At 43.3% G+C, this 25,225-nt stretch overlaps 1 long non-coding RNA gene across 2 annotated transcripts; it reads left to right on the top strand.

Moving 5' to 3' along the window:
* Window positions 1-1,207: 1,207 nt before the first annotated feature.
* Window positions 1,208-24,927, top strand: LOC126994818 (uncharacterized). Of its 2 annotated transcripts, none has more exons than XR_007749637.1 (4): window positions 1,208-1,422; window positions 1,729-1,836; window positions 3,873-3,998; window positions 24,813-24,927. It is a non-coding gene; the product is annotated as an uncharacterized LOC126994818 (long non-coding RNA). The 2 variants fall into 2 exon arrangements; XR_007749636.1 differs by lacking the exon at window positions 24,813-24,927 and adding an exon at window positions 7,879-7,983.
* Window positions 24,928-25,225: the final 298 nt, after the last annotated feature.

Here is a 25,225-nt window from a genome sequence, read left to right as displayed (position 1 = left end):
TATGATGTCATCCGTGAGGTTTGGAAGAGTGTGGCTGTCCCGAGCATTATGTATGGAATGGATGTGATGACATGGAATGACAGTGAGATAGAAAAATTGGAAGTGGGGCAGAATAGGGTAGCAAGAATGGCACTGAATGCACCAAGGTTTGCAGCAGTAGAGGCTCTTAGGGGGGACATGGGATGGAGCACGTTTAGGGAAAGACTAGTAAAGGCAACCTTGAGATATAAAGTGAGACTGGAACAAATGGAGGATGCAAGATTAGCAAGGAAAGTATACTTGTGGAGTATAGGAGATGGCAAATGGGCGAACAAATGTGGGGGATTGATAGACAGGAATGTTATGCTAAGTAGGTGGATGTTCCGACCCTTTGAAGATAGACAGAATGTGTTTGAATGGAGAATAACAAACAGAAATGGAGAGGGGTTTGAGTGGGATGTAAGAAAGTGGAAGAATGTGATAGATATGGCAGTTAAAGATGATGGATTGAGCAAGTGGAAGAATGAGATGGAAAGAAAGGAAACTCTCGACTGGTATAGGGAGAAAGAGGCCCCAAAGTGTGAGGTGTGGTATGAGGGAAGCCTGGGAGGTGATCTTCTTTTCCGTGCTAGAGCGCAGTGTCTGGATGTGAATGCAAGGAACTATAGATGGTCTGAGTCCCGCAGCAAAGTGTGCCAGATGTGTGACAGGGGTGTGGACGAGACTGTGCAGCATGTAGTGCTGGAATGTAAGAAGTATGACAGGGAGAGAACGAAGATGATGCATGTGTTTCTGAGCGAGATGGGACGTGGAGTAAATGGGAGGACTGGAAGGGAGTGGATGGTGCTGCTGCTGGGGCTCAGTGGAGAGACGAGTGGACGAGTGATTGAGGCAGTGAAAGAGTTCTTGGAAGGCATGTGGCGTGAAAGATGTAGGGAATGATATCTTGCCCCGAGAACTTTGACTTCCCGCATGTTTTGTTTTCTTTTCACAGGAGCTGCCGCTACAAAGGCCTGGCTGGGGAGAAATCCCGAGCCACCTGTGACATCAAGATCAAGATCAAGATAACCCCAACAAGCGTGAAAACACTTCCTCAATATAATTTAAACCCGTAAAAACAGTAATCATATTTTCGTCAAGCATTTCCCGCCATTAAAACATACATAGAACACAAAATAAGGAACAAAATAACACAACACGATACAGGTAACAGGTCAAAGAAGAAGAAGAGGAAGACAAGATGGCCGCCGACCTCTCCTTTCCAGGCAAACACACTATTTTACCGTTTTCTCCACTTGTAAAGCCTGACGGAGGTGTCTGAGGCAGTATATCATGTGGTAATGGTTCTCCACGCCTTTAGAAACCCACAGTAACCGCCGGAGACCAAGAGAACACGGAGAAAACAGGGAGTGGAGATTGTGGGCGGATTTTTCGTGTTTATAAGTGTGTGTCAGGCACGTCACTCACGGCTGTGCTTTATGGCGTGTGTGCGTGTGTGAAGGCCTGTGTGCGTGTGTGAAGGCCTGTGTACGTGTTTTGGAGGGCGTGTGTGCGTGTGTGCAAAACTCTAGAATGACACCCGCACTGCCTTACACAACGCCCCTTTTCCTCACACACACACTCACAGTCTTGTTTCCATGTGTACAGTATGATATATAGTGTCCCTGTCTTTCCTTACAACATGGTGGACAGCACACAGTTATTGCCTACACTACTAAACATTTCAATGTCACTTATTTTGTTCGGCAGGCTCAAACTCCATCCTGGAGCTCCAGAAGAGGCCCTCTGGACTGGGGCCCAAGCAGCGGTGGACTCTCAACAACAACAACAACAACAACAACTCTGTCAAGTAACCCAGTAAGTCAAGTCTTGGTTCAGTCTGCTTGTGTCTGGATGCCTCCTGTTACCTTCACCAAAATGGCATAGATTTGAATTTACAGATAAAAAAATACAAATTAATTGAATGTTTCCTACTTGCATGGTGTTAGTGTGATTGTTAGTAAGTTTATGTGAGCAAGGCGGGGCTTCGTGGTGCAGTGGTTAGCACACTCGGCTCACAACCGAGAGAGCCTGGCTCGATTCCCGGCGGAGTGGAAAAATTGGGCGGCTTTTCCGATACCCTACACTCCTGTCCACCCAGCAGTGTACCAGGTATTAATCGGAGGTTGTGTCCCATCTCCTGGAGTCTATTCCCTTCTCCTATAATTCCTTCCCCTTCTGTCTCTCTCCGGCACATGACCACAGATGTTGTGCCCAACTTTTTATGTGAGCAATGCAACAAGCTCTTCCACATTTGTGTGTGTCAAGGTTTACTGCCTCAGCTGATGAGGGAGGAGTTGGCTTGAGGGCAACAGAGGAACTTGTAATAAGTGTGTCTCCTCATGACCAGTGACATGTTTACACAAACGCAATAACTGAGAACAGTGACCTGCAAGGCGTGGCGTGGGTCCTGCCTGCTTGGGGTACTGTCCCGTCATACCCCTTTCGTGTACGGTTAACCCGGTAGCAGCGACGGGCCAAATTTGTGGCTTTACCGTGTACTAGCGACGGGTCAAATTTGTGGCTTTACCGTGTAGTAGCGACGGGCCAAATTTGTGGCTTTACCGTGTGGCAGCAACAGATCAAATTTGTGGCTTTACCGTGTTGCAACGACGGGCCAAATTTGTGGCTTTACCGTGTGGCAGCGACGGGCCAAATTTGTGGCTTTACCGTGTAGCAGCGACGGGCCAAATTTGTGGCTTTACCGTGTAGCAGCGACGGGCCAAATTTGTGGCTTTACCGTGTAGCAGCGACGGGCCAAATTTGTGGTTTTACCGTGTAGCAGTGACGGGCCAAATTTGTGGCTTTACCGTGTAGCAGCGACGGGCCAAATTTGTGGCTTTACCGTGTAGCAGCGACGGGCCAAATTTGTGGCTTTACCGTGTAGCAGCGACGGGCCAAATTTATGCCATGATATAAACCCCCCAAAATAGATGATGCATAAACTGATCACAAATGCATTGATATATATTATGAAATGGTTTGTGAGAGTGATGATTTTTTCTCATTTTTCTCACTTAGAGGGACCATTAAGAAACATGATCCCCGCTGCTACTGGGTTAAAACATTAGCCTCCTTGGCCGTTCCATTAGGGCGCCACAACGCTCCGTGACGCATCGCTGGGGTCCAGGGGGTTAAGGAAGGAGCCTCGCTGCTTTCAGGGGTGTGTGCATACACACAGTCTCCCCTGGGGTGGTCACAGTGTGGTGGAGAGCCATGTTTTTTCAGCGCTTTGGACTGGTGTAATATAGCGGTATAGATTTGGCTTCATAATGCAGATTTTTTGGTGTTTTGTGATTGTCTTTTGGGTGTTTTGTGGGCCTGAGGAATGTGTCGCCCCCTGGCACACAGCCCAGCGGGGGTGTGCTTACATAAACATTTTTGTGTCATATAAATTTTGTTTCTATTTTCTGGAAGTGTTTCTTTACTGCACTGCATTCAGGGACCAAAAAAGTATTACCTTGTCTAGAGGCAACACTGTCCCCAGAACATGACCCGTGGGACACTGGTGGACAAAAATGTTTCTTTCTGGGAGATTTTGGTGCTTTTAAATAATGGCCCACCTGTTTGTTGACCCCTTCTCCACCCTTAGAAGGTGTGCCGTAAAAATGCTGGGTGCCGCCCTCTGACCTAACCTGACAAAACCACACGTCTTTACTCCAAAAAATCATCTGTTCTTCCTTACAAATGAGACATTATTATTATTATTATCTGAGTGAGCGAGGTCATTCTTTGTTATTTTATGCCAGAAGCTGTTGCCTTTCATGTATTTAGCTTGGGTGTTTTGGTGCCAATCTGTGCCATTACAGTCTGAAGGAGCTCAGTGGTTGTTGACACAGTTTTTTATGATGCAGAGAGAGGAGGAAGAGAATGGACAATTTACAACAATATGCACAGACAACAAGAAGAAGAAGAAGAAGAAGAGCAAGAAGATGAGGAGGAGGAAGAGAATGGAAGAGAAGGAGCAGCACACACTATTGGTGAGTGTTGAGTTTATTTTTTCCTTGTTTCCTCCTCCTGCTTGTTGTTGTTGTTGTTGTCTTTTTTCTTGTGTGTGTTGTGTCCCTCCTGGTGACAGTTCCTCCTGTGTGTCCAGCAGCTGTCCCCTGCTGATGGCTTACACTTTCTTCCACCGAGGACTACCCCAGCAGCTTACCTACATGGAAACAAAAAAATACATAACAAATACCTCATTACACACACACACACACACACTATGAATATGAGTATATGTTTGAGTCTGTGAGTGTGTGTGTGTGTGTGTGTGTGTGTGTATTTACCTAGTTGTAATTTTACAGGCCTGGGCTTACGCTGGTGTGGTCCCGTCTCCGTATCTATAATTATCCAACTTTCCCCTGCACACTCTTTGCTGATACTATTTCTTCACTTAGTCTGTTCCAAAGCTCTATATTTCTTTGTGGGAAGCTATATTTCTTTATGTCTCTTGAGCATCTTCCCTTCCTCAACTTTTTACTATGTCCTCTAGTATTCCTGCTGGAAGGTTCCTCTCTTAGTAGCAATTTCTCGTTATCTACTTCTTCCATTTTACTCAATAGCCTATATATTTGTATTAGGTCTCCTCTTTGTTCTAGTGTTGCTAAGTCCATTTCCTTTAGTCTCTTTTCATATGTCAGTCCCTCCAGTTCTGGAACCATTTTGTGTGTGTGAGTGTGTGTGTTTATGAGATTAATTTGTTCCTGAATTTAGTTCCCAAAGCAAAAGATCATAAACCCAAACAAATTTCCCATTTCAATTAATGTTGTTTCCATTAATGTGTCCCCAAAACTATCCCCAAATGAGCGCCCTAATCCTTCACAATGGTGCCAGGGCCATGCTCAAGCTGTTTCTTTACAAGATATTTGCCAAAGCGCTTCCTGGCTCAAGGCCCTCATAGTAAGCTTGCTGTATCCGTAGACTCTTAATGCAATCTCTTTTCAAAGGCAAAAAAAGGAGATTATTGGGTTTGTAATGAGTCTTTTTTCACATTGAATGTACAGAGGCAGCCCGGGCAGAGGGTCATAAAACTCCCTGAAATGGCCAAGCTCCCCAAGGCTCAGTCATGGGAAGGCAACAAGATATCATAAGCATTCACCACACCATACTGTGAACCTGTTACATATATGTAGTGGTGGGTCACAGTGTTGGTTCCTGCCAGTCATCCTATATGACCCGTGCCTAGCCCGTCTGGGTTTAACAGCCACATTTACTTATGGTTCAGTGTTTATAGCTGTGCCATTTTTATCACATGATTTTTATATCAAGAAGCATTCCACAGTAAGTAGCAGGGGCTGGCCCGTCACTTTCTCACTCAAGGGAGACACTAAGGAGCTGCCCATTTTCATTTTTTGGTTTATTTATGCCTGACCAACAAGACACCACAGGCTTAACCCCTTTACTACGGCCGGGCCAAAGCGGCGCCATATCCGGGCTGGCCACGCGCACCACATTTCAAACGTCGCTTCTGTTTATAACAAGTTTCCAGCCATAAACTCAACATAATCATCATGTATTATATATAAAAACATGCAGAATTAAATGGTGCACATAAAGAAACATAGATTATTTGATAATTATGAGATGTAAGCATAATTTGCCAAGGCTTTCCTTGGAGTTGTAGGCATTTCGAGGGGTAGTTTTGTGACCCTTCCTCTGTACCGTGAACCTAAGGAAACACACATTTGCCAAGGCTTTCCTAGGAGTTGTGGGCATTTCCAGGGCAGTTTGTGACCTTCCTCTGTACCGTGAACCTAGGGAAACACACATTTGACAAGGCTTTCCTAGGAGTTGTGGGCATTTTCAGGGGTAGTTTTGTGACCCTTCCTCTGTGCTGTGAACCTAAGGAAACACACATTTGACAACGCTTTCCTATGAGTTGTGGGCATTTCAGGGGTAGTTTTGTGACCCTTCCTCTGTACCGTGAACCTAAGGAAACACACATTTGACAAGCCTTTCCTAGGAGCTGTGGGCATTTCAGGGTAGTTTTGTGACCCTTCCTCTGTACCGTGAACCTAAGGAAACAAACATTTGACAAGGCCTTCCTAGGAGTTGTGGGCATTTCCAGGGGTAGTTTTGTGACCTTCCTCTGTACCGTGAACCTAAGGAAACACACATTTGACAAGGCTTTCCTAGGAGTTGTGGGCATTTCCAGGGGTAGTTTTGTGACCCTTCCTCTGTACCGTGAACCTAAGGAAACGCACATTTGACAAGGCTTTCGTAGGAGTTGTGGGCATTTCCAGGGGTAGTTTTGTGACCCTGGTGGTAGTGTGACCTTCCTCTGTACTGAGAACCTAAGGAAACACATATTTGGCAAGGCTTTCCCTAGAGTTGTGGGCATTTCAGGGTAGTTTGTGGCCCTGGTGGTAGTGTGACCCTTCCTCTGTACTTTGAACCTAGGGAAACACACATTTGGCAAGGCTTTCCTAGGGTTGAGGGCCTCCAGCAGGCGTCCCGAGTCAGCATTTCACTCATCTCGCCGCTGTCTCGACACTTTTCCCTTGAACATCTGGCGACACTACCGCCTCACACCACCCCTTCGCTCGACCATCCCGACATAATTAATAAATTCATATAATCCGATAATGCCTACATACATATCTACCACATTAATCTATCTTTCGTCACGGAGCCGGAACAGCGGCTACACCATCCCTTCCCTTCCCTTCCCTTCCTTTCCCTTCCCATCCATTCCCATCCCTTCCCATCCCTTCCTTTCCCTTCCCTTCCTTTCTCTTCCCATCCCTTCCTTTCCCTTCCCATCCCTTCCTTTCCCTTCCGATCCCTTCCCTTCCCTAGACTTTCCTTCCCTTCCTTAACCCTCTCTTCCCATCCCTTCCTTCCTTCCATCCCATCCTTCCTTCCTATCCCTTCCCATCCCTTCTCTTCCTTTCCCTTCCCAACCCATCCCTTCCATCCTTCCTTTCCTTCCCATCCCTTCCTTTCCTTCCCCATCCCATCCTTCCCATCCCTTCCTTCCCATCCCATCCCTTCCTTTCCCATCCCATCCCTTCCTGTCCCTTCTCTCCCTTTCCATCCCTTCCTTCACATCCCTTTTCTTTCCTTCCCTTCCCGTCCCTTTTTCTTTCCTTCCTTCCCTCCTTCCTTCCCATCCCTTCCTTCACTTTCCTTCCCTTCCTTAACCCTCTTCCACTCCTTTCCCATCCCTTCCTTTCCCATCCCTTCCTTCCCTTCCTCCATTCCCATCCCTCCTTCCCTTCCTCTACTTTCCCATCCCTCCCTTCCTTCCCTCTCTTTCCCTCCTTCCTAACCCTTCCCTTCCTTCCTATCCCTTCTCTCTCATCTCTCTCTATCTCTCTCTCTCTCTCTCTCTCTCTCTCTCTCTCTCTCTCTCTCTCTCTCTCTCTCACATTGATTTCCTTACATTTAGGAGGGTGCGTTTAGACCAAGCGAGTCTCATTGCGTTAAGATATTTGATGCGATGATTAACTCTGTTTACAGCGACTGCCTCAAGAGTCAAGTCATTGACCCATTTGATTTCATGGAGAATGTTTTTGTTTATTTTTTTATTAATGTATCTTATGTATTTTTGTTTTCCATTGGTCTTTTTTTTTTTTTCTTTTCTATTGGGGCGACACATGAGCTAGGTTTCGGGAGACAGGTCAGGTCATGTTGCAGACTTGTGATACTGGGCCAGACTGCGCTGGTAGCACCCAATTTATAATGCTATATATATATATCAAAGTGTGGTAATGTTTACACAGTTAACACCAAACTTGATTTCCAGACACTAGGAACTGAAGATGATGAGGAGGGACAGAGCGGTGAGTGTTAACTAATTCTTCTCTTATTCCTACATTAATTTCCTTTCTATTGGTGTTTCTTTTCTTCTCTCCATCCTGTTAGCTCCCACCATGGAGGCTTAATGTGTGGAAATGGTTCCAGCGTAGCTATCAGTAAACAACACCGTCACAATGGATAAGACACGGGCTGAAGCATGACCTCTCACCCGGGTGACCACCAGGTTTTGACAGCTTTGAGAATGACAGGTTGATGTCAAGGCAGTGAATGGCATCATGTCCACTCCACCAACTAACTATACCCACAGCACACACACCCTGCCACCGTGTTTGCCGCAGGTATGGCCTGATTAGGGCTGGTGGCCTAGAGACAGATATTTCATTATTAAGGCAGAGGAGGGAAAGGGGGAGTATACATAGGAATACATAGGAAGAACAGACACCTGCTGGGCTATGGCGGGAGGAGGGAGTGAGAGCAGAAGGAAAAACAGGTCATCTCCATAGCTCCTTCTTCCCTTCCTTCCCATGGGCGGGAGAGTGGCACACTGATAGGCTACTTTGTCATTATGTGATAAGTATTCAAGCTATTTTTCTTTCTTTAGTAATACAATCATCCTCAAATAGCACAGTTTCCAATAGTTCAGATTTGGTTTTATGTGTGGATTTTCTAAGAAGATTTTTTGAAGGAGCAGGGCAAGGAAATTTTAAAATCCTAAAAGATCTTCCACGACAATCCATATAAAACTGAAACCAAACTATTGAAACTATACTATTTGAGGGACGATTGTAGTGATTTTTTCCCAACCTCACCTACCTTATATCAGTCCCAATTAGCAGTTTTCTTTTATAGCCTACCATAGACAAGCTCAGGAGAGGACTTGTACAAACAGATCATACTCTATGTCTTTTCAAATGTCTGTGTTGTCTCATTTATATAAAAGCCTGTGTCAATGAAAGAATGGTATGGCATGAGTATCACAGTGTTAGCCCAGCATCAACACCACGTGATCTAATATGGAGCAGTGGGTGAAGGCCTCACACAGCTGTTCATCCTTCCTGTGTAGATGGTTGATGAACAGTTGTACCTGGGAAGGTATGGCATAGTATCACAGTGTTAGCCTACCAGCATCAACACCCGTGATCTATATGGAGCAGTGGGTGAAGGCCTCACAGCTGTTCATCCTTCCTGTGTAGATGGTTGATGAACAGTTGTACCTGGGAAGGTATGGCATGAGTATCACAGTGTTAGCCTACTAGCATCAACACCCACGTGATCTAATATGGAGCAGTGGGTAGAAGGCCCACGGCTGTTCAGCTGTTCAACCTTCCTGTGTAGATGGTTGATGAACAGTTGTACCTGGGGAAGGTATGGCATGAGTATCCACAGTTTTAGCCTACCAGCATCAACACCCATGTGATCTAATATGGAGCAGTGGCTAGAAGGCCTCACACAGCTGTTCATCCTTCCTGTGTAGATGGTTGATGAACAGTTGTACCTGGGAAGGTAAACTGAGAACAATTCTGGCCTTCCTATCGGCCCATATCCCAGGGGTTCAAACCTAACCTGAGGCCCAGAGATGATGAGCGGATTTACGTACACTAAATTATTGAAATACCTTTAGTTGCCCTTACAAAGCTTTGTGATGAGGTGAACTACAGGCATTTAAAATAGTGACGTCACTAAGTGTAATTTCGTTGGAATTTTGGGATTTTGTAAACTATACATTTTTGGAATGCTTACAAGTCAAGGAATCTTATAAACAATGTTGCCAAAATTAATTAGGTCACCTTGGCGGCCATCTTGGATGTTGGAAATGGCCGAACTTCTGAAATGCAATTTTCAATTGAGAGACTTCAGCACAGCTAAGTTTGGCTATTTTTCTTTAATTTGCTTTGTCATAATATAAATGTAGTCTTTAGATATGATTTAAAACATGGTAATGCAGAAATTACCATTTTTAGGCATTTTATTAGGAACATTATGGTAATAAATGTGTTACAAAACCGAAAACTACTTGTTCCATGTTGGCATTATTTTTCATAACCTACATACAATGTGAAACTAGAAACACATCAGCACCATACATTATAAAGTGTTAAATATTATTTACATACAATTTGTGACACTAAGTGATAGAATTACAGTAGTCTAATCAGAGGTAAGCACCAGATGTTTCCACGCAACAATTGCAATTTCAAGTAGCAGCAGAAGAATGCAAGGTAATACATTTAAGCATTGAGTGATCATAGAAAGAATTAAAGAAACAGCAGCTAAAACTGCCACAATTAATCTGTATTATTGTCTTTAGGCAATATATATCATGGTCTCTCAATCATCGTCTGTATCATCATCATCGTCACTCTCCGAGTCAATGAGATTAGATGAAACATCCTTTGAATCTTGGTCATTTGGCAGTCACTTGTGCACTGACATATTTCAGTGCAAGGAAGGTTCACTGCCTTTTAAGAACACTGCTGGTTGAGCAGTTTGTCTTGCAAAGACATCTTACCATTTCCAGAATGGCTTCTGGTGCTGGCAGAAGTTCTGTTGTAAGCAGTTGCAGTTGTCCATCCTTGGTTCTGCAATATCCGTTACCCAAAGGCTCTAGTAGGCTCTGTTGGGCAACAGAAGCTTGACCCCACACTCTGGCTTGTATCTTTGCTCGCAGTATATGTTGTTTAAGTGCATCAATGGTAGCGGTAGCAGTTTTCACTGTCGGCCATATTCTTGCAGAAAAGGTACCACCGGAGATCTGGGATGTTCGTGATGTCCGACTATGCTAAGTTTGTAAGCATGACAGACAATTTCTCCAGGATAGAAATCTGTTCTTCTGTGACTTCATCTGGTTCAGAGAGCTGTTGCAGAGCTTTCCAGATCTCCTCTGGTGCCTGAAGGAAAAATGTTCAGCCATGCTTTACCGATTCCAGAAACCGGCAGGTGTTGTCAGTACCAGTAAATGCATGGAACGCTGGAAGAGCTTTAGCAGGATGCACTAAAAATGTCCACAGGAACTATCATATGGCATGAGATCACAGTGTTAGCTCTACTAGCATCAACACCCACGTGATCTAATATGAGCAGTGGGTAGAAGGCTTGCCACAGCTGTTCATCCTCTGTGTAGATGGTTGATGAACAGTTGTACCTGGGGAAGGTATGTGGTGAGTATCAAGGCACAGTCAAATTAGCATCAACACCCATGTGATCTATCATGGAGCAGTGGCTAGAGGCTCCCACACAGCTGTTCATCCTTCCTGTGTAGATGGTTGATGAACAGTTGTGGCCTGGGGAAGGTAAACTGAGGCACTTGGCCTTCCTATCGGCCCATATCCCAGGGGTTCAAACTCAATAGCCCAGAGATGATGAGTGATCATGCACTAAATTATTGAAATACCCTTTTAGCGTCTTCAAAGCTTTGTGATGAGGGTGAACTAATACAGCATTTAAAAATAGTGATGTCACTAGTGTACTCGTTGGAATTTTGGGATTTTAAACTACATTTTTGGAATGCTTACAAGTCAAGGGAATCTTACAAACAATGTCAAGCCAAAATTATTCAGGGTCACCTTTATGGCCATCTTGGATGTTGGAAATGGTCAGACTTGAAATGCAATTTTCAATTGAGAGACTTCAGCACAGCTAAGTTTGGCTATTTTTCTTTAATTTTGTTTGTCATAATATAAATGTAGTCTTTAGGATATGATTTAAAACATGAAGTAGCAGAAATTACCATTTTTAGGCATTTTATTAAGGAACATTATGTAATAAATGTTACAAAAACCGAAAACTACTTGTTCCATAAGGCATTATTTTTCATAACTCTACATACAATGAAACTAGAAACACATCAGCACCATACATTGTAAAGTGTTAAATATTATTTATATACAATTCCAGACACTAAGTGATAGAATTACAGTAGTCTTAATCAGAGTGTAAGTACCAGGTGTTTCCCACGCAACAATTGCAATTTCAAGTAGCAGCAGTAGCATGCAAGGTAATACATTTGCTACTGAGTGATCATAGAAAGAATTAAAGAAACAGCAGCTAAACTGCTACAATTAATCTGTATTATTGTCTTTAGGCAATATATATCATGGTCTCTCAATCATCGTCTGTATCATCATCACCTCCGAGTCAACAGATTAGATGAACATCTTGAATCTTACTGGCTCAGTGTCACTTCAGCACTGACATATTTTGCGCAAGGAAGGTTCAATTGCAGCATAAGATAATTCCTTTAGTTGAGCAGTTTGTCTTGCAGACATCTTACATTTCCAGAATGGCTTCTGGTGCTGGCAGAAGTTCTGCTGTGCGGTTGCAGTTGTCCATCCTGAAGTTCTGCAATATCCGTTACCCAAAGGTTTGCAGGCTCTGGTTGGGCAACAGAAGCTTGACCCACACTCTGGCTTGTATCTTTGCTCGCAGTATATGTTGTTTAAGTGCACCACCAGGTGGCGCAGTTTTCACTGGTCAAGCCATATTCTGCAGAAAGGTACCACCGGAGATCTGGGATGCGCCTCAGATGTCCGACTTTCGGTTTGTAAGCATGACAGACAAATTTTTCCAGGATAGAAATCTGTTCTTCTGTGACTTCATCTGGTTCAAGAGAGCTGCAGAGCTCAGATCTCCCTCTGGTGCCTGAAGGAAATGTTCAGCCATGTCACTTACCGATTCCAGAAACCGCATTGGTGCTGTTGGTACCAGTAAAATGGCCGAACGCTGGAAGAAGCTTTAGTACGGGATGCACCCAAAAATGTTCACATAGAACCCATCTGCAGTAATTCAGATTTCAAGTGGTAATTGATGTGCTAACAGAGAATATCATAATGTCCTCATCAGAAGGACAAGCACATCTGTGTCAGTGAAAAAACCATGAGTTCCGTGTTGGGTGAATTGGTATGCGGACGTGTTGACTGTTGATGGATGAGCAGGAAACTGTTTCTTCATGATTGTTGTCTTCACACTCCATCCTTATGTTGGCTTTGGTCCCATAAAGAACATGTCATAACACACTGTAAGTGTTTTTGTTGAAAATAGTTAAATATATTAGATATTGTATGCTAAAAATAATGTTTTTATTGTAAGTTCATTTACCTGCCAGGACACAATGACCACCTTCGGGGAGCTTGCAGCATATCTGATGATCTTGTCAGCTAGAATTCGTAAGGTGTTTCTTCGTCTTGTGAAAGTAGAAAGGAACTTGTTCATTGTAATGTTTTGATATTTGTTTCATCTTTGATCTGGTACTCACTGGAAGCTGACCCCAGGTTTCTTCTTTTCTGGTTCGTTGTTTTGTAGACTCAGGCTTGTAGGTGTCAAATACTACGATTATTTCATCGTAGTCACATGCAAGACCCATCACTCTGTCAGTACCACCTGCTAAGATCTCCACGGTTCCATAGTTGGTGGTTTCTTCGTAAGGTTATGGAGAATCACCATGCTATCCACAAGAGCAATCCTGTGATGATGTTTGGCTGAGCTCGACTCTTTTGTTCTGCTCCTGCTGTTTAGGTTCTCTGTTTCTGCATTCTCCTCAACAAGCTTCTCAAGTTTGGTGTATAGCTTTTGATTTGTCAGCATTGAAGAATTCCTCCATCGCTACAAAAGTGCTCTTGGCAATTGAGTGAACCTATAGGTACCGATTGCTTTCTTTTGATCAATGTCTCGTGATCTTGACAGGATGCTATATGTCTGTACAGGTCTTTGCCTTTTTGAGCTCTATACTTGTGTTTTGAAGTTTGATGATTGACTTTTGTTATTTGAGGGTCTTAACTTCTCTTTCTTCACAGTGGCCTGCCAGACGGACATCACCATTTATTCTATCTGCAACGAAGTCCTCGTACAGCTTCTGCCCAATTGGTCTGCATGTAGATGTCGAATGTTCGTGGTATGCATCCACCAGTAATTATGTTGTATAGTTGATCGCCTTCACCTCTGACTGTTCATGACTCAGTACGTAGCCTTGATGCGTCACAGCGGCGTGGTCCTTGTATGCCGCTTTGTGTGACCCCAGGATGTTCAGTTCTGGTGGTGTCCACAGTTGAACTGGTCTGAACTAATTGGAGAGGCAAGATGTTCTGCAGCAGCCATGAAGAATTCTGCCTTGGTATGAGCATTGTTTGAGATTCCACGTAACCCAGAGTGAACTTTCATTTGTCTGTTGGATGTGTTCACAGGCATGGCTGGGGCCCTACAGATACAAATGGAATTGCACTCAGACAGACACATTGCCACTGCAAGTTCCGACTAGGTGTTGGGTGGTTTGTCTTGAGATCTTTCATGTCCGCAATATAGCGTGGCCAAAGTCTCTCAGGTAAAATTTCTGATGGGTCGAAGGCAAAGAATAACTTGCTCAGTGACTGGGTAGCTCCAGGTGCAACTCCCAATCAGCATTTGAGAAGCCGCAATGAAGTGAAGGATGGCCTCTACTCTGCAGAGGTAGTTGGTGATGACAGAACATGACATTTTTGGCACTTGTTTTCTTTCCATGTCTCGGAATGCTTGTTCAAAGGATTCTTTGCCATGATATCCTGCAGTGAACTATTTGCTTGTTTGATGATTCTTCGATCGATTTGTCCCTTGTGGCACAAAGTTGATGTGACCTGTTCTGTTGCTCTGGTCAAAATGTAGCTTGAGCTGTGGTATTTGTTGAAGAATTCCTCAAGGATTAATCTGTTACAGAAGGCACAGGTAGATATGAGCTGTCAGGGCAGCGTTTGTAGTGAGCAACTCAGAATCTGCCTTGTTGTTGCAGTACCACAGGCCAAGGCAGCCTCGATCCAAGCATCATCAATCCCCAATTTTCAATTGAAGATCCCAAAGCTCCTGGAAGAAGCCAGACAGCATGGAGATATTTCTCCGTCTTTGGTACTGTTGACTTCTTCAGATCTGGTCGAGCATCAACAATTGTACCACTTTTTCGTAGAGTGCCATGTCAGCGTGATGACAGTCGGGATCATCTACCGTAAACTCTCCTGATTGCATTTGCTTGTTTCAGCACAGTGAGGAGGGTTGACGATTCAAGTGGGCCACTTCAGGCATGAGGGGTGAGCTCCAATTTGCGTCAGTGGCAGGCTGTTTGATGTCAGAGAATTGTATCCGCCCAACATGAATTTTACAAGGTCCTCCCCTGCTAACCTTGATAATACACAGGCAATGATCCAGACATCTGCTTCTTTTGATCTACAGTGTTGATTCTCTTCGTTTACCACACAAACCTTTTCTCTCTTGTTTTGCACTGGCTTGGCTTTCATGTTCGAATTTGTAAATGGTATGGCTGAACTGTTTGCATGGCCAGCATGCTTGATACCGAGTGATGGAGCAACTGTCTTCCCAAGTATCATGTTTTTGATAGACTAAATTATGTACCATGTAGCACTTGCCATCAGTGTCCCTGAGAAGGCAATGTTTGCCGTTAAGAACACAAACGAACCTTTCTTAGAGGGAAGGGAGGTATATAGAGACCCCCAAAATTTGCAGAAGTCGGCCACGCATTGGCTAGCAGTTCCAGTTGTAGTGTGGCAACCATGAGACACGCACAATCCTTGCCTGCTGAGCAGCTCCACAACTTTTACTCCTGGTGTCACTGTGAAGTGAAGCGCTAGTCCGACCACTTGGGATTCTCTTTGTTCGGTGCTGCCTAGTGCCTGACCTGAAGGCTTGTACTGACCTGCCTGGTTCGTCTTCAACCCAAACATCATGTTTTGCTCATAGTTATGCTAACCGGTCTGTGATCCCCTGTTTTATTTGAAGGTTAGATGTCTGCAGGCCCAGCTAGAACCCATCTCATCAGGTTGTACAATTCAGTTGGGACACATGTTAAATTACTGATACTGGATGTCATCATTATCTGTGACACTTTCCTTGTTGAAGTAGATACACTAAGGAATGATCTGGAAGCTGCCTTTGAAGACTGTTTTCTATATTGTCCATGTGCCAGCATCTATTATCATTAACAATACTTTTGACAGGCTGTTGGGCTGTATATACACTGCTGATTTTCACGATCTTTGGCAGTACTGATGTCAGCCGGAGTTCGTATTTTCGTGAATATATCTTTTAACCATTTTCGATCAGCAAGTAACAAGCAAAGGCGATATCCCCACATGCTCTGTACACTGTCTCTACGTCTCCCATTGAGATTACAGCCTGTCGTGTCTTCACTTCAACCAAGTTTGTTATTTCAACCATGCTTGCTGCTTGAAGTGGGTGGATGTATGGACCACTTCGGTCTGATAATTTCCTCTTAAGGAATGAAACACGTTGCTTCTCCAGCATCCTTTTGGTATTGAAATACCAATTGCTGTGCACTGTAGAGATAGAAGTATTCCAGTCTTGTTACCAGGCTGGAATTCTCAGACTTCCAGCGCTGGACTGTTGTTTCTGTCTCTGACGTACAAAAACCCTGAAGATTCGTTTCCGTGTGTCTTCTTGCAGAAAAGCATAACCTTTCCAGGAGCTGTCTTGGATCTGTGAACTTGGCCGCCGCCCAGATGGCTGTTCAATCTCTTCACTCTTTCTTTTCTCCCACGCTTCTGGTGGCTGGAAGCCGCACTACAGCTTGTTCATTGCGTCTCTGCCCTCGATCCACCCTGCTTCGTTGCCTCCTGATAACAGCGCCTGTTACAGCCCTGCTCACCAATGTATCTCTGGTAACACTTTGGAGTCTTCGCTCACTTCCATACTGTCCATCATTGCAAGTGGCTCTTCTGACTGCATTCAAGCATGTCGCATAAGAATCAGTCGGTTTTAGTACTAAAGGACTTTCTTTTTGCTCACGCGTTGACAAAGAATACACAGTCTCCAGTTAATTGATCCCCCATCCTTTACTTTCACATGGCTTGCTCAGAAGAGGCACAGTGTTCATTGCAGCTCAAATTAGACCTGTAAAGAAAAAAAAATCAAAGTTGTTCTTTTTGGTCATATTTTCATCATAATCAGTATGTTAAAACAAAATTAATAAGTAAATAAGAGAAAATAAGATTTTGTGGTCGCCATATTAGAAACTGAAATGGCCGCCAAATGACCTCGAAAATTCTGGCAACATTGGTTTTTGCATTTTTGTAATGTTAGCTTAAAATGTATAGTTTATAAACTCAAAAATCCAACGAACTTATATCTCAGAAGATATCAGGACCTCACTAAAAGGCCGCCTCAGTTTGCTGGAATGACCAATACTTAAGCTGCTGCTGCATGTCATATTGTCAGTACAAATTGGCATGTTTGGGGTTTATATAAGGTGTGAGGGTTTTTTGAATGTTTTTTGACTTTGAAAATGCATACTAAAATAAACTACAACTCCATCTTATAGAGAAAAGCCTCTGCAGCACGACAGAAACTTAAGGCTACAGTTCTTACCTACAACACCAAGCTTACTAAGACCTGAGCAATGCATATAAATAGCCACGAAGCTTTTGTTACTGTTTCCCAAGATTCTGACTAACTTCTTGCACTACTGAAAGAAATTTAAGGCTATAGTACATTACATTGATCCATTATTTCTCTCACACTGTTTTCTCCCCTCTGTATCTTCCCGTAAATCTCACTATCAAATTTATGTCCATGTTTTCTTGTTATCTTGTCATAAAGCTTATCTATCTAAGGTGTTCCACATCAGAAGGGACAACTTTTCTCCCAAAGTTCAGAGAAAGGGAAGGAAATGAGCGAGGAAAGGAGGGAGGGAGGGAGGAAAGTGTGCAAGGAAGGAAGGGCGGAAAGGGCTGGAGAGAACATAAGAACGTAAGGAGTCTGCAAGAGACCGGTTGGCCTATACAAGGCAGCTCCTGTACACTCAACCCCACCTTACCTCACCATCCATGGCTTTATCTAACCTCTTCTTGAATGTATCTATGGTATTGGCACCCACAACATGGCTCCCAAGCCTGTTCCATTCGTCCACCACTCTACTGGTGAACCAATTCTTGCCTATGTCTTTGTTGAATCTGAGTTTGTCTAACTTAAAACCATTGCCACGCGTCCTACCTGGCTCTTTCACTCTCAAAATTTTATTGACATCCCCTTTATTAAATCCCTTCATCCATTTATAGACTTCGATCAAGTCTCCTCGCAACCTTCGCCTTTCTAGCGAGTGTAGATTTAACTGCTTCAGCCTGTCTTCATAAGGCAAGTTTCTCACCCCCTGAATCATCTTTGTCATCCTCCTCTGTACAGATTCTAACATCTTGATATCCATTCTATAGTAGGGGGACCAGAACTGAACTGCATAATCGAGATGAGGTCTAACTAGTGCTAAGTAAAGTTTGAGGATGACTTCAGCGCTCCTATTGCTTACGATCCTTGAGATGAAACCAAGTACTCTGCCCGATTTTTAGCCTGAATGCATTGAGCCCTAGGACGGAGGTCAGCGCTCACTAGGACTCCTAAGTCTCTCTCACGCCCAGACCTGCGCACACACACACACACACACTGAGAACAAAATATTACTAAAAAAACAAGACATGAACAAACTCTAGGAAAAAACACAAACTTTTGCAAACAACACTCCCACACACTTTCTACTCTACCTCCTCCTTATGCTGTCCAAATTCCTGATGCAAGAGTCAACCACTATCTGTACTCTTTCATCCCTTTCTCTAGTCATCTCTGCATTAGCTTTGTCTGTTTTGTTTCTTTCCTATGACTTGAACGCTTTCTAGAAGGGAGGATCGAGACTTTTTTTTTCATTTTACGTGTTTTTTTTGTATTTAGAAAGCAATTATGTTTCTTCTATCTAGTAATGCATTTCAAGTCTATTTTATCACTTTATATATGGCCATTTTTTCTATTACTTCACTTTCTCATTTACTTTTCACTGTCTATTATTGCATCTATTAGTCATATCTGTTTTGTTTATCTAGGTGGTGATATTGTCTTGGCATGTCAGTTCAAATATTCCCACATTCTTTCGCCTCACAACACCTATTCCCAAAGGCCACAAGTCGGGTTCAAATAAGTATTGTTCACATTCAAGGTACAGAAGCCTGGTCAATCTATCACTGGGCTAATGGTACTATCGATGCCAACACCCACAACAGCCTCTCCGGAAGCCTTATAGAGTGTGGGTGTGTGAGCTCCAAAATGTTGGAGACTATGGGGCAGAATTATGTCACGAAAATGGTCCAGCCTCGGCTTTCCATTTGAAGGACGAGGAGGCTGTGAGGTGAGGCGTGGGAACATTGACTGAGTGGCTAACTGACTGACTGACGGACTGGGTGACAAAGAATAACTGACTGACTGACTGACTGACTGACTGACGGACTGGGTGACAAAGAATAACTGACTGACTGACTGACTGACTGACTGACTGACTGACTGACTGACGGACTGGGTGACAAAGAATAACTGACTGACTGACTGACTGACTGACTGACTGACTGACTGACTGACAAAGAATGCAAAGACTGACTGACTGACTGACTGACTGACTGACTGACTGACGGACTGGGTGACAAAGAATAACTGACTGACTGACTGACTTGACTCTACGCAATGGTCTGAAAACTGTGTAGGTAACTTTGTGGCTCTCCGACCCTCCCTTCCCTGCCCACACACACACACACACAGAGAGAGAGAGAGAGAGAGAGAGAGAGAGAGAAGGGAGGGAGAGGGTGGAAAAACACACACAAACAGTATTATCTTATGAGACTTGCTTCCTCCTCCTCCTCCTCCTCCTCCTCCTCCTCAAGTTTAAGAAGCGTGAAGTAAGTTCTGCCTCATTAAGACATACAATACAGAAAAGAGGAGGAGGAGGAGGAGGAGGAGGACATGAGGTACGAGGAGGAATTCACTTGCTTAAGATTATTAAAGTCGTATACATAACTCTCTCTCTCTCTCTCTCTCTCTCTCTCTCTCTCTCTCTCTCTCTCTCTCTCTCTCTCTTGCACTATTCCTCCCATTTTTCATATATTCCATAATAATAATAATAGTAGTAATAGTAATAATAATAATAATAATAATAATAACACATTTTACAAGTTTCTCTTCTCTTCTCTTCCTCTTCCTCCTTCTTATTCTTTTCTTCCTCCTCCTCCACGTCTTCCTCCTCCCCTCTTCTTGTCAATACTATCTACTATTTATCTATCTATCCATCTATCTCCATCAATCAACTGTTACTTTTTCTCCTTCCTATTTCTTCTATCATTCCATCTATCGATCTTCCTTTATCAACAGTTCCTTCTTCCTCCTCCTATTCTTTCCTCCTCTTCCTCTTCCTTTCCTTCCCTTCTCTTTCCCATCAACACATTCTGCCCTCAACCATATTAGGGAAGCCTTTCGTGTGTGTGTGTGTGTGTGTGTGTGTGTGTGTGTGTGTGTGTGTGTTTTCACTTTATCCCGTTTCCTGTTTTTTTCTTTTTTCTATTTTTTTCTTTTTCTTTTATTTTTTTGGTTTTCTTCATGTTTTGTGTTATTTATTTCTTGTGTTTCCCTTTTCTTCTTTCTTTCCTCCTCCTCCTCCTCCTCCTCCTCCTCCTCCTTCTTTCACGTCCTCTCCACTTCATCTTCATTTTCCTCCACACCTTTTCCTCCTCCTCCTCCTCCTCCTCCTCCTCCCTCTCATTCATTCCCGGTATTGTTATGAACGGCAGGAAGACGGGGGGGGGAGGAGGAGGAGGAGGAAGAAGATTTAGTGTAAGGCTCAGAGAGAGGTTCGTGAAGAAGCGGAAGGAACGAAGATGAGGAGGAGAAGAAGAGGAGGAGGAGGAGGAGGTAAAGGAGAAGGAAGGAGGCAGAAGTGAGAAATATGGAGGCCAAGGGAATGAATGAGGAGGAGGAGGAGGAGGAAGAAATAATGAAGGATAATGAAGGACCTGGGACAAGAAAGAAAATGAGAGGAGAAAGAAGAGGAGGAGGAGGAAGAAATAATGAAGGATAACGAAGGATCTGGGACAAGAAAGAAAATGAGAGGAGAAAGAAGAGGAGGAGGAGGAGGTAAAGGAGAAGGAAGGAGGCAGAAGTGAGAAATATGGAGGCCAAGGGAATGAATGAGGAGGAGGAGGAGGAAGAAATAATGAAGGATAATGAAAGATCTGGGACAAGAAAGAAGAGGAGGAGGAGGAGGAGAAAGACACAGAAGAGGAAAGGAATGAACAAAGGAAAAGAAGAGGATGCTTGTCAGATCATACTCTATGTCTTTTCAAATGCCTGTGTTGTCTCATTTATGTAAAGCCTGTGTCAGTGAAAGAATGGTGCTTTAATAATGTATGGCATGAGTATCACAGTATTAGCCTACCAGCATCAACACCCATGTGATCTAATATGGAGCAGTGGGTAGAAGGCCTCACACAGCTGTTCATCCTTCCTGTGTAGATGGTTGATGAACAGTTGTACCTGGGGAAGGTATGGCATGAGTATCACAGTATTAGCCTACCAGCATCAACACCCACGTGATCTAATATGCCTTTGTGGAGCAGTGGTTAGAAGGCCTGGCTGGCCACGACTGCCAGGGCCAGGGTTGGAATCCTGCTCACATCCTCCGCTGCGTGTCGAGTAAATCTAACTCCCCCAACCCAACCTGACGTAGCCCCCTCCCAACGCCCCTCATTGCACCCCGAGGCGGCTGCAAGAAACTCGCTAACCCTTCAAAAATCACCAGCGGCCTTGCTAGCAGTTTGCAGCGCACATAATATGCAGTTCAAAATGCATAGAATAGTGACATCTAAGCAAGTGAGAAGGTGCTGCTGCTGGAGCAATGTTAAATAGTAGCAGAGGAAGGCTAGGGACAGGGAAGGCAGGGCAAGGTTAGGAGTGCCATGGTTAGTGTCATGGATCCTGGCACTGAAAAGACCAAGGGAGGAGAATAAAGCTTGGGAAGGGAATTGTACTAAGAAGGCAAAGAGGGAGAGAGAACATTAAGGGAAAAATACCTAATAAAAGAACAGGAAAGAAAAAAAAGCTTGAAGGAAATATATTAACCCATACAGTGTGCTCTTTTATAGGGCTCATGCCAGGTGGAACTTTGTCCTATTTTTTATTTGACCCTAAAAATGTACAAAAAATTACAAATTATTTCATATATATATATATATAGATATAGATATAGATATAGATATTATTTATATGCGAGGAATGGAACCGTAGTGTTTGTTGTCTTATTTTTGTGTGTCTCAGAGCTAACAATGTCATACCAGGAAAGGGAAATTTGTCTTTACATTTTTTTCGAGCCAATATTCTTTCCATTATAAACACTTCTCACTGCCCCAAAGCGTGAGTAATGTATTAGTACTTCTTTACATCACAAAAACCTAAAAAATAAACAATAATTGTAAGTACAAGAGAATGATTGGATCAGACAACACTTCAAGGCCGTGTGTACTACAGCCGTAGTTCACAAAGTTCAACAAAACACTAAGAAGCTTCCGACGATAAGTTTTCAGTTCCGATTACTCTGAGCCATAATTTACAATTCCACATGCCTTACTGATTATAGAACCAAGGAGTAATTACCTAGAAGGAAGTAACTTACCTTCTTGTATAATGATTTTTGTTGGAATGCGGACAAATGTACAGAAAGCCCTTTAACGTCCATTTAAAAATACCAAGACTTGTCAAGTTATTGCTCTTTGCTGTCAATGAACAATGTTACATACAAAAAAACAAAAATAAAGGGAATATAAGCCCTCAAAAGAGCTTGCGTATATATATGTACTAAACACCTCCCTAAGAGGTACGTATATGTACACACACTCAAAAAACTATCGTTACCGTGGGGTCCAAAGAACTTCACAGCGAGCAACCCGGTAATCTCGGCAGGGTTGGTAAGGGTGCTGCCACCCCCATCACCTCAGCTCTGCTGGGGGGAGCAGGACAGGGCCCCTGTAAGGGAGGGATAGAGAGGAAGGGAGACACTGAGACACCAGATATCACCATAATATTAAGAGTGATTTGAGTGACACTTGTTTAAGCTTTTTATTCACAAATTATTAAACAATAATGCTCATGTGATATACGTAACAGCGGTGGGTAGAAGTATTCTCCCATATCAAAGACAAAAACAGCCATCAACGCATGTCAGATATAGTTCAGTCCATGATGTGCCATCCTGGAACTAATGCTTCCACTGAACGTGTCTTTTCCTTCATGAACAAGTTGTGGACATCTGAAAAAAACAACAAATTGCAATGGTAATAGCATTGCTGCTAAGAAAGATAAATTCTAAACAGAGTTGGATGGACTTCTACAGGTTGTTTAAATCTACTCTCTTGTGCTGCCTCATTGCCTAATAAAAAGTAGGAACTTTGCACGCTTTTTAAGTTGACGAATAAGGAATTTGGCGCGGGTGTTTTGAATTGCCTGTTCTCAATGGCTTCATCCTTGGTGTCAGTTTGTATCGTGCTGAATGTGTATCGATAGTTTTTTGAGCGTGTGAACGTACTAAACACTGTACGGGTTAATGGTCCCTCTAAGCGAGAAAAATGAGAAAAAATCACCCCTCACAAAGCTATATATATATATATATATATATATATATATATATATATATATATATATATATATATATATATATATATATATATATATATATATATATATATATATATATAGTTATTCATATGCATTTTTCATTCATCTCATATAAGCATATTTTATTCATATCATATACTGATATGTATTGCATCTAGTATATTGATATCCATGTTTAATGTTTATATTCATATAATTATATCATGTTATTCTTTTTTCACACACACATTATGCCTAGCATATGTAAAGAACCACATCATGTTCATACTGTATTCATCAGTGATTAGTCACACCATATACATAATCATATCACAGTCACATTCCTCTCATAACGCATCATATTCATATATTCACATCACGAATATTCATATATAATAATACATGTGTAACACAGGCTATTTTATGAACTATATTATTGGCTGTTATAATGCCTGACAAACCCTCATCATTTAATACAGCCGTAATGGGTTTTGTACCTGCTGACTGTACTGACTGTCTCACTGTGCTGAACATGTTATCATGCAGCAGCTGCTTAACTCGTTTGTTTGTGGCACGCAGCGCACGCCTCCTCGTCTTGTGGGAAGGAAAACACCATCACTCTGGGTCCAGTTTTGAAGATTCCCTCCCAGTAAGGCACACAGCACTTGTATGGCAGTATTGTTATCTGGGTAAGAGGCACAAACAATGTTAACAAGTTTTTCACTGTTTTCAGAGTCAATAATGCACAAAACAGAGAGCGTGACCTCTCCTGACCGCAGCTGACCCGACACTACCTGGCACTACTTGGCCTACGTCACGGCCTACTCCCCCCCCCCCTCGTGAAGAGGCCTCCCCCTCTAGATGGCCTTGGTTTATTTCAAGTTTCTTTACAATAGTCTATCGATTTTAACTTGAGCCCTTGGGCGTGACTCAGTCGTTGTCTTTCCCTGTAATCCCAAGCCATTCATAACACCATGCAGTCGTATTGTGACTATGTGTATATTCCACAAATAGATAACGTACGGAATAACAGTGAGACAGATTGCCATGTGCAGGTCATCGCTAGATCTGTCAACAATGGAGGTTTCCCCGGCCCAAGCCACAGAGCTCAAGTTAGAGTATAGTGACTTTATTTTGTTGTGATTTAACCGTGCAGCAGCGATGGGCCAAATTTGTGGCTTTACTGTGTAGCAGCGACGGGCCAAATTTGTGGCTTTACTGTGTAGCAGCGACAGGCCAAATTTGTGGCTTTACCGTGTAGCAGCGATGGGCCAAATTTGTGGCTTTACCGTGTAGCAGCGACGGGCCAAATTTGTGGCTTTACCGTGTAGCAGCGATGGGCCAAATTTGTGACTTTACCGTGTAGCAGTGACGGGCCAAATTTGTGCCACGATATAAACCCCCCAAAAAGATGACACATAATCTGATCACAAATGCTTTGATATATATTATGAAATGGTTTGTGTGAGGGGTGATTTTTTCTCATTTTCTCGCTTAGAGGGACCATTAAGAAACATGATCCCAGCTGATACCGGGTTAATTATTATTTTTTTTTTTTATGTGTGTGTGTATAGTGAGTGACCTGTTTGCCCCCCTTCCAGCACTGCCGACACATCCTGAACGCCTACAACAGCACGCTTGGGGGCAGTCGACAGGTGTTCGCCGTGCCCTGCTACACTATGCACATTGGGAACCTCAAGCTGTGCAAGCCTAAGGTATGGTGCTGCTGCTGTTATTACTACGAACGTTAATGATTTTTATTTATTTATTTATTATCTGTTTTTTTATGGGGTCTTCGTGGTGCACTGGTTCACACACTCGGCTCACAACCGAGAGAGCCCGGGTTCAATTCCCGAGTGGAGTGGAAAAATTTGGGCGGCTTTTCCAATACCCAACGTACCCCCTGTCCACCCAGCAGTGTACCAGGTATTAATCGGGGGTTGTGTCCCGTCTCCTGGGGTCTGTTCCCTTCTCCTATAATTCCTTCCCCTCCTGTCTCTCTCCGGCATATGAC

This window comes from Eriocheir sinensis, unplaced genomic scaffold, assembly GCF_024679095.1.
Source record: "Eriocheir sinensis breed Jianghai 21 unplaced genomic scaffold, ASM2467909v1 Scaffold887, whole genome shotgun sequence".
Lineage (NCBI taxonomy): Eukaryota > Metazoa > Arthropoda > Malacostraca > Decapoda > Varunidae > Eriocheir > Eriocheir sinensis.
The sequence above is the reverse complement of the archived record's forward strand: the minus strand, read 5'-3'. Positions and strand labels throughout refer to the sequence as shown.